The sequence below is a fragment of the Pleurodeles waltl genome, chromosome 9 (genome assembly GCF_031143425.1).
Source record: "Pleurodeles waltl isolate 20211129_DDA chromosome 9, aPleWal1.hap1.20221129, whole genome shotgun sequence".
In the NCBI taxonomy this organism is placed as follows: domain Eukaryota; kingdom Metazoa; phylum Chordata; class Amphibia; order Caudata; family Salamandridae; genus Pleurodeles; species Pleurodeles waltl.
This window is the reverse complement of record NC_090448.1, coordinates 1128618854-1128634253: the sequence shown is the minus strand read 5'-3', so window position 1 is coordinate 1128634253 and position 15400 is coordinate 1128618854. Positions and strand designations below refer to the sequence as shown.

Genomic DNA, 15400 nt, shown 5'->3' with positions numbered 1-15400 from the left:
CACCCTGACACTGTACTGTGCAACACTGCACTCGCCACGACTGAACTCTACGCCACTCTACTAAGAACTACTCCGCTCTACGCCACTGCACTCTATGCCACTGCACTGTACGGCACTATACACTACTCTTCCCCACTCTGTGCTACACTGCAATACTCTACGCCTCTGCACTCTATGCCACTTGACTCTGCTCTGCATTCTTTGCCACTGCAGTCTATGCCAGTCTACTCTACTTGGCACCACTACCCTCTGCATCACTCAACTCTACACCACTCCACTCTTCACCACTCTACACCAGTCAACTCTACGCTGCTGCACTCTGTACCAGGCTACACCATTCTATGCCATTGCACTCTACGCCACTCTACTCTGCACCACTGCACTGTACTATGCACCACTCTAATCTATGCCACTGCATTCTACAACACTGCATTCATTGTACGCTGCTGAATTCAGTGCCACTACCCTCTATGCCACTGTATTCTGCAACACTCTACGCCAATGCGCTCTGCCGCAGTCCACTCTATTCTATGTCCATCTGCGTGACTCCACACTATGCCACTCCAATACAGGACACACTCTGCCCCTCCACTCTACAACACTTTTCTCCTCTGTTCGCGATTCCACTCTGACACTCAACACAACTCTCCTCTGCGCCAGTAATTTTTAGCCATGCTGAACAGCAGCCACATCAGTGTACAACATGGCTAAAAACACATCGACAAAGCCAATAGCTCTTGCATATGCGCAACCTATTGGCTATGCCAAAGCTTGTTTAACCCCTTTTCTGTGCCACCATGCACCTGTTCCCCATAGGTTTGACCACAGAAGTATGTTGAACAGCACAGCGTCTTTGAAAGGGATGGGGCCACGATCCTCTTATTTATTTATTTTTTTTTTTTTGCCTGTCACATTTGCAGCGCCCCTCTATTTTTTTTTTTTTAATTATTTATGAGGATTCCAATCCCATGCGCCGCTTCCAGTTACTTGAACACGGGTGCCTAGTACCACCACTGCTCCCGCTTTATTTTTTTGTCAACCATTTTGATTAGCATTGTGTGCAGCAAGGCGAGCACATACGTCACATCTTTACCACGCATCGATCCACAATCAGTAAAGATAATGGACTGTAACAAACGCCATTATAGACTCAGCAGCTCGAGGTTCAGACTAAGATAAATTTAACATTAATTAACGAAAATTCCCCAGTCTTGTGATGCCCACTGCCAGTATGAATAAAGCGTCATCTGAGTACCACTGCTGCGTCTCATATGCTGTTACACCCCCCTCAGACACTTCCCTCCTGCAGCTGCTGCACTGGAGTGCAGATGGCGAAATATATCCTGGTGCAAAGGGCATGCAGCAGGACGTAATTTGTATTTAAAGACGTGCTGGCGCCCAAAGCCCTCCTCTTAAACACGCGGCTGCTGCAATTAAACGTGCCAACGCTGAATGCCCATCTCGGGCCTCTTTAATCCATTTATCCCTGCCCCTTCAGCTCACTCTTGCAGCTTTCTTCCTTTGTAACGCTTTTTCATTTCTCTCTTCTTCCCTCTTTCCCTTATGTGTCTTTTGCTCGCAGTAGATGCTTCAGGCAGAAAAATAAGCGCCGGTGCTCTGCACCGGAAACAACAAGCACAAATTAAGCACTGGCCGCATGTTACAAAGTGTCGTGCTCTAGCTGGCATTTGCTCCCCACCCCCCTCCCGCAATTAACTGGTATGATTGGCAGTATCGTCACCTCGTGCGGATGCAGCTACATCTTGGGTGTATCTCCAGGCAGCAGGCCTTAGAGTGGGGCACCTTTGTAATTCCTTCAAATAATGAATACAGTTTCATTATTTTTTAATTTACAGTTAATCAATAAGCCACCGTGTCGGTTTCCGAGTCACCGAGGCAACTAACAAGGTGTATTGTCTAGAAAGAATGCTGTTGTCATAATAAGTGAAAAGGAAGTGTACGCCGCAAAGGATTATTAGAAATCCACGTATTGTCTTCAATGAGTGGCAAGTCTTAGAATCCTAAACAGAGAGCATGTGAAAACACGATACATTAGGTATATATATATATATTTATATTCACACGCGCACGGCATTTACCAAGGTATCACAAATATGAAAGAAATTAAAATTAAAAGAGACCGCACATTTATTGTTTTTTGTGTTTTTGAATTCGGAGCACCACAACATATAACCGAAAAAAAACCAGTTCACTTCTTGAATTCACTCCTGTGATGAAGTAGGTTGCACCCTAAGATTGTAATGTGTTTCTGACTCTGGCTCAGAAGCTTAGTGTTAAAGATCCAGGCTGTGTCATCTGTAGGCTGGCACAGTTGATACTGATGCAGGTAATAATACCCATTTATAAATAAACATATGGTGGAGAGTAGCACCCCTGAGTTGTAGCCAGTGGATCTGTTATTACTGAGATCCACTCTCTGCTGGAGATATAATCCTTCCTAAAAGCGCTGCCGCCAATCAGCATGAAGTAGCGCCTGGCAAGATGTCCTATCTACTGCCGTTATGCTGGCTGGCTTGTAGGGCAGCAGTGAAGGACCTCCACTTCTGTTTGGCTTGAGAACGTTTCCGCACAGTTCTCCAGCTGCAGTTCAGGGCCTGCATTTGTGTTTCCAAAGTTTGCCTCCAGGTGTTCTTTGGCTTGTCTTTCTTTGCCTTCAGGGGCCCAGAGGAGAGTTGTTCTTGTGATGGAGCCTTGTTATCTTCTGATTGTGTGGCCTATCCATCTTCATCTCATAATGGTGGTGTATATGCTGTCAGGCTTGCATCTGATGAACAGTTCTTGTTGGAGATGGTTCATAGCTAGAAAATGCACAAGATTCTTCTCAGGTTACTGGTGTTGAAGGTTGACAGTATGTGATGTCACTCTTCCGTCACAGGCCAGCATTCTGACCCATGCAAGAGTGTGGACAGAACGAAGCTCTGCCACGATTTCACACAGCTACAAACTGGTGCATTCTGCTATATTCGTACCTGGGTGAAATTATGGCAGAGCAGAACAGCGCTTGTACAAATACGCAGTCAGTCCTATCAGAAATTAATGATACCGAGCCCCCTGCTACTGCTGAACATCACCAAAAACCACGTTCGAACAGAATTTGTTGCATAAGGTGTAACTCTTTATGGGGAACGTTTCTGAGAAAATATGATACAGACCAGTAGTGATGGGGTCACAAATGCTTTAACTATAGGGGCTTTAGGACTGACAGTGGCCTTAGAACAAAGTGGACTTTTTGAGGATTGTTCACAGGGGGAACAACTGTGATAGCTTTAAAATACCTGTACCAATGGTTATCCATTAAATTTGTTAATAAATTGTTTTTTTTATAATCTTTTACACAGGTACCTGAATCAAATACAGACGAATAAGTACATTAGAAAGGCTTCAAAATATTGAATAATAGCAGGGAAAGCTCACAGGACTTAACAAATCCGAGAGGGGCAGAAAAAAAGACTACTTAATGCCCCAGGTCTGAAAGCAAAGAAGAAAAGATTAGAGTTTGCAAAGCCATACAGGGACAATACAAATGAGCACAAAAAAGTAAATTTTTCACTTGTTCTATATACACACTGTACAGTGCTTCCAAATTCTACTTACCGCCTTCCTGCTACTAACAAAATGCTTTGTTTTTTTAAAGCCTCTTTTTCCTAATTTTACTTCCCCCTCCTTACAAAATGCTTCGACATTTTGACTTCTAGTGGCTCTTCCTACAAATTATCATTTTCAAAATGCTTTGATGTTTTTAGTTTTAATAGCTCTTTTCTGCACAGAGCCTTAACGGGACTAACATTTCACATCAGTTGTGCAGAAGAATCGCAGCTCAAACCATATGAAGACTGTTAGAAATGGGGTTTTTGGTTGGCAGATAGGTTGCCCTCTGTCCAAGCAAGAACCCTCACTCTAGTCAGGGTAAGTCACACACAATCCAAAATCAGCCTGTGCTCACCCTCCGGTAGCTTGGCACGAGCAGTCAGGCTTAACTTAGAAGGCAATGTGTAAAGCATTTGTGCAATAAATCATACAACACCATAGTATAACACCACAAAAATACACCACACAGTGTTTAGAAAAATATAGAATATTTATCTGGATAATTGTAGGTCAAAACGATCAAAGTTGCAATACGAATTTGTAAAGATATCACTGAAAAGTGATATTAAGAGTCTTTAAGTCTTTAAAAAGCAATAAAGTGTCTTTCAAGCACAGAGTACCTGGTTTCTGGTGGGAAATCTCCTCAGAGGGCCACAGGAGAAGAGATGCGTGGAAAAAGGGGTGTGTGCGTCGATTTCTCCTCAGCACACACAGACTTGCGTCGTTCTTTTCCACGCGGGGAAGTCGGGCGTCGTTTTCCGGCGCGCAGACAGTCTCTTTTTGTGGATCGCGGGGATTACCAGATGTCCCGGGTCTGTGCGTGGATTCTCCTGCTTATTTTCCGGCTGCGCGTCGTTCTGCGGGGCTGCGCGTCGAAGTTTCGATCTCACGGTAGGCGTCGCGTCTATTTCTCCTTGGAAGTCGGGCGGCGTTGACCTTGCGAGGCCGTGCGTCGAAATTTTGGTCTCACGGCAGGCGTCTCGTCGATTTCTCCTTGGAAGTCGGGCGGCGTTGTCCTTGCGAGGCCGTGCGTCAAAGTTTCGCACTCACGGTAGGCGTCGCGTCGATTTCTCCTTGGAAGTCGGGCGGCTTTGTCCTTGCGAGGTTGTGCGTCGAAGTCTCGATCGTCCCGAGGGCGTCGCGTTGATCAGCGTCGGTGTGCGGCGTTTTTCTCGCCGCGAAACAAGCTGTGCGTCGAAATTTTCGGCGCACGGAGCGTCCACGTGAAAGGCAGAAGTCTTTTTGGTCCTGAGACTTCAAGGAACAGGAGGCAAGCTCTATCCAAGCCCTTGGAGAGCACTTTCACAGCCAGACAAGAGTTCAGCAAGGCAGCAGGGCAACAGCAAGACAGCAGTCCTTTGGAGAAAGCAGACAGGTGAGTCCTTTGAGCAGCCAGGCAGTTCTTCTTGGCAGGATGTAGTTTCTGGTTCCGGTTTCTTCTCCAGCAAGTGTCTGATGAGGTAGGGCAGAGGCCCTGTTTTATACTAAGTTGTGCCTTTGAAGTGGGGGTGATTTCAAAGAGTCTCTAAGAAATGCACCAAGTTCCCTTTCAGCTCAATCCTGTCTGCCAGAGTCCCAGTAGGGGGTGTGGCAGTCCTTTGTGTGAGGGCAGGCCCTCCACCCTCCCAGCCCAGGAAGACCCATTCAAAATGCAGATGTATGCAAGTGAGGCTGAGTACCCTGTGTTTGGGGTGTGTCTGAGTGAATGCACAAGGAGCTGTCAACTAAACCTAGCCAGACGTGGATTGAAGGGCACAACAAGTTTTTAGTGCAAAGAAATGCTCACTTTCTAAAAGTGGCATTTCTAGAATAGTAATATTAAATCCGACTTCACCAGTCAGCAGGATTTTATATTACCATTCTGGCCATACTAAATATGACCTTCCTGCTCCTTTCAGATCAGCAGCTGCCACTTCAACAGTGTATGAGGGCAGCCCCAATGTTAGCCTATGAAGGGAGCAGGCCTCACAGTAGTGTAAAAACGAATTTAGGAGTTTTACACTACCAGGACATATAACTACACAGGTACATGTCCTGCCTTTTACCTACACAGCACCCTGCTCTAGGGGTTACCTAGGGCACACATTAGGGATGACTTATATGTAGAAAAAGGGGAGTTCTAGGCTTGGCAAGTACTTTTAAATGCCAAGTTGAAGTGGCAGTGAAACTGCACCCACAGGCCTTGCAATGGCAGGCCTGAGACAAGGTTAAGGGGCTACTGAGGTGGGTGGCACAACCAGGGCTGCAGGCCCACTAGTAGCATTTAATCTACATGCCCTAGGCACATGTAGTGCACTCTACTAGGGACTTACAGGTAAATTAAATAGTCAATCATGGATAAACCAATCAATAGTACAATTTACACAGAGAGCATATGCACTTTAGCACTGGTTAGCAGTGGTAAAGTGCTCAGAGGTCAAAAGCCAACAACAACAGGTCAGAAAAAAATAGGAGGAAGGAGGCAAAAAGTTTGGGGATGTCCCTGTCAAAAAGCCAGGTCCAACATGACCCCCCACCAGCCTAAAGCCAGGGGAGAACAATCACTATCCTGATGTACTTCCCTGTTTGAGGCGACAGAACAAGGACCCAGGCCCACAACAGCAGGGGCATGCTCCAGTTCTTCGCCTTCCTGACTCCAATTGGATCCCTCTGTCCATACTCTCAGGGCCCACTAAGCCCATCCATGGGGAACCTTTCTCCTTTCCTGCGGATCCCATCTGTGTGGCACCTAACCTTACATTGCTCACAGATGTATCCCAGGAGCAGGATAGTACCACCAGGACCAACACAGTGGTGTTGCCCATTCTATCCCCGGGGTGGGACACTTGTCCCCTCCCCAGGGATAACTCTGTCCACCCGGACAGCAAGCCACAGTGATTACTGACAGCTGCCAGGGATGAGAGCCAGGCCCCAGGCCTCTCAAAGCTCTCCAACCACTGTGGCTGTGGAGAGTGGGGGGCGGTAGCCCCAGGTGCTGGGCACCCTTTAACCACTCTCCCTTCCACCAGGTCAGGGATGACAGCCTGAACCTGGTCCTCCCCTCTGGGGCTTTGTACCCTCCCTCCTGGAGCGGTACCCCCAGAGTCCAACATGGCCAGGGGGCTTACAGAAGTCGCCCTGTACCATTCCTCCACCAGTGCAGGGCTGTTAACCTGCCACTGGCCCTCCAACCTGGGGTCTGTACCTTCAGGTTGGACTAGGGCCCGGGGTGAGGCTTCCCTCCCCCTGCCCTCCCTTCTGGGGTCCAGCACCCTCCAACTAGGAGTGGCCTCCTCAGAAGACCACCTGGTAGGGGCACTGTTATCAGTAGCCCCTCCCTCCAGGTCCGGGGGGACACCCTGAACCTGGTCTTCCAGCCCAGGGTCTGTACCCTCAGACTGGATCACCGCCTGGCAAACCAGGACTTCCTGGGAGGCACACCTACCCCCCACCAGGTCAGAGTTTAACCTCTGCACCTGCCCATTCAACTCAGAGTCACCACCCTGAAGTTGAACAATTGCCTGGCACGCCAGGACTTCCTGGAGGGCACACTGACCCTCCACCAGGTCAGAGTTTAACCTCTGCACCTGACCATTCAACTCAGAGTCACCACCCTGAAGTTGAACAATTGCCTGGCGCACCAGGACTTTCTGGGAGGCACACCTACCTCCCACCAGGTCAGAGTTTAACCTCTGAGCCTGGTTCCCCAACCCAGGGTCACCACCCTGAGGTTGGGCAATTGCCTGGCACGCCAGGACTTTCTGGGGGGCACACCTACCCCCCACCAGGTCAGAGTTTAACCTCTGAACCTGGTCATCCAACCCAGAGTCAACACCCTGAGGTTGGACAATTGCCTGGCACAGCAGGGCTTCTTGGGAGGCACACCTACCTCCCACCAGGTCAGAGTTTAACCTCTGAACCTGGGTATCCAACCCAGAGTCAGCACTCTGAGGTTGAACAATTGCCTGGCACGCCAGGCCTTTCTGGAGGGCACACTGACCCTCCACCAGGTCAGAGTTTAACCTCTGAACTGGGCCATTCAACTCAGAGTTACCACCCTGAAGTAGAACAATCGCCTGGCACGCCAGGACTACCTGGAGGGCACACTGACCCTCCACCAGGTCAGAGTTTAACCTCTGAACCTGGTTCTCCAACCTAGGGTCACCATCCTGAGGTTGGACAACTGCCTGGTACACCAGGGCTTTCTGGGGGGCACACCTACCCCCCACCAGGTCAGAGGTTAACCTCTGAACCTGGATATCCAACCCAGAGTCACCACCCTGAGGTTGAACCATTGCCTGGCAGGCCAGGACTTTCAGGGAGGCACACCTACCTCCCACCAGGTCAGAGTTTAACCTCTGAGCCTGGTTCTCCAACCCAGGGTCACCACCCTGAGGTTGAACCATTGCCTGGTATACCAGGACTTTCTGGGGGGCACACCTACCCCCCACCAGGTCAGAGTTTGACCTCTGAACCGGGTTAGCCAACCCAGAGTCACCACCCTGAGGTTGGGCAATTGCCTGGCACCCCAGGACTTTCTGGGAGGCACACCTACCTCCCACCAGGTCAGAGTTTAACCTCTGAACCTGGCCATCCAACCCAGAGTCGACACCCTGAGGTTGGACAACTGCCTGGCACGCCAGGACTTTCTGGGGGGCACACCTACCCCCCACCAGGTCAGAGTTTGACCTCTTCACCTGGTAAGCCAACCCAGAGTCACCACCCTGAGGTTGAGCCATTGCCTGGCATTCCAGGACTTTCTGGGGGGCACATCTACCCTCCACCAGGTCAAAGTTTAACCTCTGAACCCGGTTATCCAACCCAGAGTCACCACCCTGAGGTTGAATCTTTGCCTGGCATGCCAGGACTTCCTGGGGGGCACTCTCACCCCCCACAAGGGACACGCCGTCCCCAAGGGCCACACAAGAGTCTGGTTGGCGCAGGTCTCCCGACCTCTGCCCATCCGGCAGAGTCTGGGTTTCCCCCAAACCAGAAACGGTCTCACCTGGGTCATTCCTGGGGGGCTCTGCTCTCAGAGCTGACCCCTGACTTTCAAGATCCTCCACTGGGGTCTGCCACCCCCTCTCAACCCTATGTCTGGACTTCTGCACCCCCTCACTAGGAGTGGTACTGCCAGACACCAGAACTGTTGGGATGCTGTCTACAGTCATCCCCCCAAGTTCTTCTGACACTGCGGGGCTTCCCTCAAAAGGTGGCCCTACGGTACAGGTTAGGCTCTGAGACCTACCTGGGACACTACAATCCTCTCCCACCTCACTTGGTCGGGAACCACCTAGACCACTCCCTTCAGGAGCACCCCCAAATGCCTCTTCAGACTCTCTGGTACTCACCCAAAAGTCTGCCTCCACTGTAAGTTCCCTGGGGTCAGAGAACTCACACTCCACCTGGTGTTGGCGTAGCTCTGGAAAATAAGGACCAGACATATGCTCTCCAGCAATTACATCACTCTGCCCTTCACATGTATTAACCACAGTACCCTTCACCCAACCACCTAGTAACTCAGCCTTGGAAAAGCACTCTACATCACCCTCTTGAGACTGGTGAGACAGTTTCTGTCTGTCCCTGACACTCAACCCAAACTCTTCTGGGATGTCTCTACACTCTATATCCAGGACGTCCACCAGGGGGGAACCCTTTTCTCTGTCACTCTCTGCTAGAGTCAGTAAAGTGTCCCTCCCCCCAGTAGGAATATGACTCCCTGTGCCAGTTCCCCAATTCTTCTCAGGGACCCTGTGCATAACGGGAACTACCTCATACCCTTGAACTGCCTGGGGTGTGTCAACTCCCTTCTTCAAGTTGGGCACCACATCTCTGGGCTTGTGCCCTTCTTCAGCAGTACTAGATGCAAGATTTTTGCTGCCACCATCTGAACTGGACTCAGCCCTTCCGGCCTCCAGTTTCAGCTCTTTACAGCTCAGCTCTTGAGCTGCAATCTTTTCTTCTTCCAGGGCTAAGAGACTTGCTGCCTCAGCCCTTTCAATAAACTCATCTAGCTCTTCCATCCACCGTGCTTGAGCCATGAGCCATTCTTTTTTCACTGGGTCTCTTTCCTCATCTGAGTCGTCCTCCTCCTCCTCTGAGGGGTACTTAGTCATTTGGTTTCTTGCTGCCTCTCTCTCTGCCCATCTGTCTTCCTCCCAGACTATGTAGGCATGTAGCATCTCTGCTTTAGTAGATCTCTTTGCTACAGGAAGGCCACATTCTCTGCAAAGCTTCTTTAGGTCAGCCTTAGTGAGGTGGTCAGTAGGCAAAAAGAATAAGTAGGTAAGCGATCCCATTCTGATAGGATCTTACCAGCAAAAACCAAAATCCAAAGTCCAAAATATCAATAGTATATCCAGGAGGACATCAGAGACCAAAAGTCAAAAAAGAGATAAAAAATCAAGTTGACCTTCAACTGTGGGTAGGTAGTGAAATACTTAGCTACTGTATGTCACTGCACAAACACAAGTCCTATCCTCACCGCTGATCACCAATGTTAGAAATGGGGTTTTTGGTTGGCAGATAGGTTGCCCTCTGTCCAAGCAAGAACCCTCACTCTAGTCAGGGTAAGTCACACACAATCCAAAATCAGCCTGTGCTCACCCTCCGGTAGCTTGGCACGAGCAGTCAGGCTTAACTTAGAAGGCAATGTGTAAAGCATTTGTGCAATAAATCATACAACACCATAGTATAACACCACAAAAATACACCACACAGTGTTTAGAAAAATATAGAATATTTATCTGGATAATTGTAGGTCAAAACGATCAAAGTTGCAATACGAATTTGTAAAGATATCACTGAAAAGTGATATTAAGAGTCTTTAAGTCTTTAAAAAGCAATAAAGTGTCTTTCAAGCACAGAGTACCTGGTTTCTGGTGGGAAATCTCCTCAGAGGGCCACAGGAGAAGAGATGCGTGGAAAAAGGGGTGTGTGCGTCGATTTCTCCTCAGCACACACAGACTTGCGTCGTTCTTTTCCACGCGGGGAAGTCGGGCGTCGTTTTCCGGCGCGCAGACAGTCTCTTTTTGTGGATCGCGGGGATTACCAGATGTCCCGGGTCTGTGCGTGGATTCTCCTGCTTATTTTCCGGCTGCGCGTCGTTCTGCGGGGCTGCGCGTCGAAGTTTCGATCTCACGGTAGACGTCGCGTCGATTTCTCCTTGGAAGTCGGGCGGCGTTGACCTTGCGAGGCCGTGCGTCGAAATTTTGGTCTCACGGCAGGCGTCGCGTCGATTTCTCCTTGGAAGTCGGGCGGCGTTGTCCTTGCGAGGCCGTGCGTCAAAGTTTCGCACTCACGGTAGGCGTCGCGTCGATTTCTCCTTGGAAGTCGGGCGGCTTTGTCCTTGCGAGGTTGTGCGTCGAAGTCTCGATCGTCCCGAGGGCGTCGCGTTGATCAGCGTCGGTGTGCGGCGTTTTTCTCGCCGCGAAACAAGCTGTGCGTCGAAATTTTCGGCGCACGGAGCGTCCACGTGAAAGGCAGAAGTCTTTTTGGTCCTGAGACTTCAAGGAACAGGAGGCAAGCTCTATCCAAGCCCTTGGAGAGCACTTTCACAGCCAGACAAGAGTTCAGCAAGGCAGCAGGGCAACAGCAAGACAGCAGTCCTTTGGAGAAAGCAGACAGGTGAGTCCTTTGAGCAGCCAGGCAGTTCTTCTTGGCAGGATGTAGTTTCTGGTTCCGGTTTCTTCTCCAGCAAGTGTCTGATGAGGTAGGGCAGAGGCCCTGTTTTATACTAAGTTGTGCCTTTGAAGTGGGGGTGATTTCAAAGAGTCTCTAAGAAATGCACCAAGTTCCCTTTCAGCTCAATCCTGTCTGCCAGAGTCCCAGTAGGGGGTGTGGCAGTCCTTTGTGTGAGGGCAGGCCCTCCACCCTCCCAGCCCAGGAAGACCCATTCAAAATGCAGATGTATGCAAGTGAGGCTGAGTACCCTGTGTTTGGGGTGTGTCTGAGTGAATGCACAAGGAGCTGTCAACTAAACCTAGCCAGACGTGGATTGAAGGGCACAACAAGTTTTTAGTGCAAAGAAATGCTCACTTTCTAAAAGTGGCATTTCTAGAATAGTAATATTAAATCCGACTTCACCAGTCAGCAGGATTTTATATTACCATTCTGGCCATACTAAATATGACCTTCCTGCTCCTTTCAGATCAGCAGCTGCCACTTCAACAGTGTATGAGGGCAGCCCCAATGTTAGCCTATGAAGGGAGCAGGCCTCACAGTAGTGTAAAAACGAATTTAGGAGTTTTACACTACCAGGACATATAACTACACAGGTACATGTCCTGCCTTTTACCTACACAGCACCCTGCTCTAGGGGTTACCTAGGGCACACATTAGGGATGACTTATATGTAGAAAAAGGGGAGTTCTAGGCTTGGCAAGTACTTTTAAATGCCAAGTTGAAGTGGCAGTGAAACTGCACCCACAGGCCTTGCAATGGCAGGCCTGAGACAAGGTTAAGGGGCTACTGAGGTGGGTGGCACAACCAGGGCTGCAGGCCCACTAGTAGCATTTAATCTACATGCCCTAGGCACATGTAGTGCACTCTACTAGGGACTTACAGGTAAATTAAATAGTCAATCATGGATAAACCAATCAATAGTACAATTTACACAGAGAGCATATGCACTTTAGCACTGGTTAGCAGTGGTAAAGTGCTCAGAGGTCAAAAGCCAACAACAACAGGTCAGAAAAAAATAGGAGGAAGGAGGCAAAAAGTTTGGGGATGTCCCTGTCAAAAAGCCAGGTCCAACAAAGACCACATTAATTCTGACCCTTCTTGGTATTTCTTATAAAAGCGTTTGGTGACATAGGTGACCACTTCTTTTGGGGAGGGATACAATCTATGTGTCACACATAATTCCATTTTATGTTGTGGCTAATTCGGGAAAGAACTACATTGATTTCCCTCAGTCTATGCCACACATGAACCATGGTTCCCCATTTACTGGGCGAGAAAGTGAATGAAAAGACTTGTAATAAAAAACCTTCCAGAGCATGTGTTTATGGTCTAGATACTTCTCAGTGATAGCATTGTTGTGTTGTGATACTTTTGGAGCTGCATCCTTGGTGTGATTTATTTCCCTCCAACATTTTGCCGTCAGGCCTCCTGTTTTTGCTGACTTTGGCTCACTTTGTTTTCACACCCTTTACCATTGCTAACCAGTGCTAAAGTGCTTGTGCTCTCTCCTCAGAACATAGTAACATTGGCTTCAATGCACTTAGCACATTAAATATACTATATTTAATAGACGAAGAATAGGTGTTGGCAGGATAGGCCATCTTTGATTAGATGAGGTGGAGGACCTCTCATCTTCCACACTGCCACAGCACTTAAAACAGATTTTATGCTTGTCTTTTGTGCCCCAGACAGGCTGGGGTCAGGGCAGGGAGGAAGGAAATTTCTAACACCTTTGCGGGTGGAACCCTCTTGAACCTTCTACTTCAAACCTGGCACCAGGTATAAATAGTTGATCCACATTCTCAACTCTTCAGCACCCATCTGGACCTGTGGAAGACTCAGCATAAGGAATGCTGTGCTGCTCTGCTGCAAGAAGGACTGCTAATCTGCTTCCCAAGTGAGAAGGACTGGACCTGCACCTTGAACCCAGAACCCCCAGAATGACATAACAGGCTAGTTGGCTGGCCTCCTAATCAGAGCCTTAGGGACAGAAAAGCCTCCAAATCTTGAATCCTGCACCTGGACTCTGCCTTCTGTGAGTCCCAAACCCCCAAGTTGTGTCCCTCCGGGCCTGGACCCTTGGAAGTGGGGCAGTGGTGCCTTGCCAGACCAACTATGGTCTTCACCAAATCTGACAAAGCCTCACCACACAGCTACCAGCTTCCCTGGAACCAACGCTGGGCAACTCGAAGCTCCGCAGAGCCTCACTGTACAAATGGCAGCCTCAGCGGAATCGATGCAAAGCTTTGCCATCCAGCTGCTAGGTTCATCGGAACCGATGCTAGGCAAAGCCTCACAAAACCTCGCTGCACAGCTTCATCGGAATCGATGCAGCGCAACCCGATGCAGAAACTTTCAGGCCCTCAGAACCGATGGCAGACTGCACAAAGCAATGCTGTGCACACTGGGCACCAGGAGTTTAGCTACTTGGTTCAGTGGGCCTAACTTGGTCACTGTAGCCAGCCTGCACTTCATCACTGTAGGCCTGAACTTGTGATATTGTCCCGGTCTGGTGCAACCAGATTACTACAATTGGTGCTTTATGCTTTTTCAGCACTATTTTTTTCCTAAAGTTTTAAAATTGTATATCTCCACTTCCACTGTTTGTATTTTTGTTGTTTCACTCTCCAATAATTTATTAAATTTTATTCTGCTTTTCTAAATTGGTGTGGAATTTTTCTTGTGTTGTCTTTTCACTTTCTTACTCTTTGAAATGCTGGATAAATTCTTTACCCATTGCCTCTATGATAAGCCTGACTGCTTTTATGCCAAGCGACCAGAGGGTTGAGCGCAGGCTAATTTGGTGTTTGCTTGTGTTTCACCCTGACAAGAATTGTGGTTGTTCCTTGAGTAGGATTTCACTCCCCCAACCAGTAACCAAATTTCCTACAGATGTGAATGGAGACTCCGGCCCTCATTATGACTTTTGTGGGCGGCAGTCCCTCCGCTGTTCTTATTACGAGTTTCCTGCTGGGCCGTCGGGTGGAAACAGCGTTCCCACCCATGAACCCAGCAGGAAACACCTTAACATTTACGCCGGCTCGTAATAGAGCTGGCGGCAATTTTGCGGTGCATCGGGTCCAAGACTGCCCGTAATTTGGGCAGTGGAAAGCGTGGCAGGGCTGTCCATGGGGGCCCCTGCACTGCCCATGTCAAGTGCATGGGCAGTGCAGGGGCCCCCATGCGTCCCCTAAAACATCCTTTCCACCAGCCTTTGCATCGTGGTGGGAACGCCATGCACAGGTTGGTGGAAACGCGGGTCGTAATCTGCTGCCCTGGCGGATTGAGACTGCCGGCACTGACAGGCAGTCGGCTGGCGGCAACCTTGCAGTGGCGGCGGTCGGACCATGGCGACTCCGCCACGGTCATCATATGGAGGTTGGACCACCCGTGTTGGTGGCAGTCCGAGCGCCACCGCAAGTCTGGCAGTCCATGGACTGCCAGACTCGTAATGAGGATGTCAGTGTTCAAAACACTTTTTCGTTAACTGTGACTAGTGAAACTCTGTTCCATTGTGCCTGATTATCCTTAACTACTTTACAACTAATTGCATTAGCTATTGACTTTTTTCTTAAGAGGTGCTGACCCTACTCTGTGGAAACCATTTCTTCTAATCCATTGACTCAAATTTTCACAGTAACCAAGACCATGATCTAAAGAAGTAAGCTTGGGAAAAAAATGATGTGAGTAGATACAAAACAGATCCCAGTGTCTTGCTGTTGACCATGCAAAATTTAATCTTATATCATTACCTTTTTTTGGTTTTCTGCTCTCCCAGAAGAAATGTTAATGCAACATAATTTGTGTCAGTGCCATCCAGGGAGACCTGAATCCACTTGACATTTGTTTGCTTTGTCTGTGAAATGGACAAGTTGATCATAAGGTTCCCCAGAAGTGTCAGTGTTAAAGGACCTCCTTGCAGTGCCTTTGAGAGATAATTAACTTTTTCTTTTAGTAACAACTCACAGGAATAGGCCTGTTGTGTTATATGACAATACATTGAGTCATCACTACAAGAACACCTTACTACCACATACATTTTTTGCAGTCACCCAAGTCCAAGAATTTGAAGGTGATTTTTTTTTTAACTGTCGATTTCACGGATATCAAAACAAACATTATCTGCAGC

General features: G+C 48.8%; 1 protein-coding gene across 14 annotated transcripts in view; it reads left to right on the top strand.

The window, feature by feature from the left end:
- GPHN (gephyrin) overlaps positions 1-15400 on the top strand; it is a 1323901-nt gene that overhangs the window by 142617 nt on the left and 1165884 nt on the right. The window lies entirely within an intron of this gene.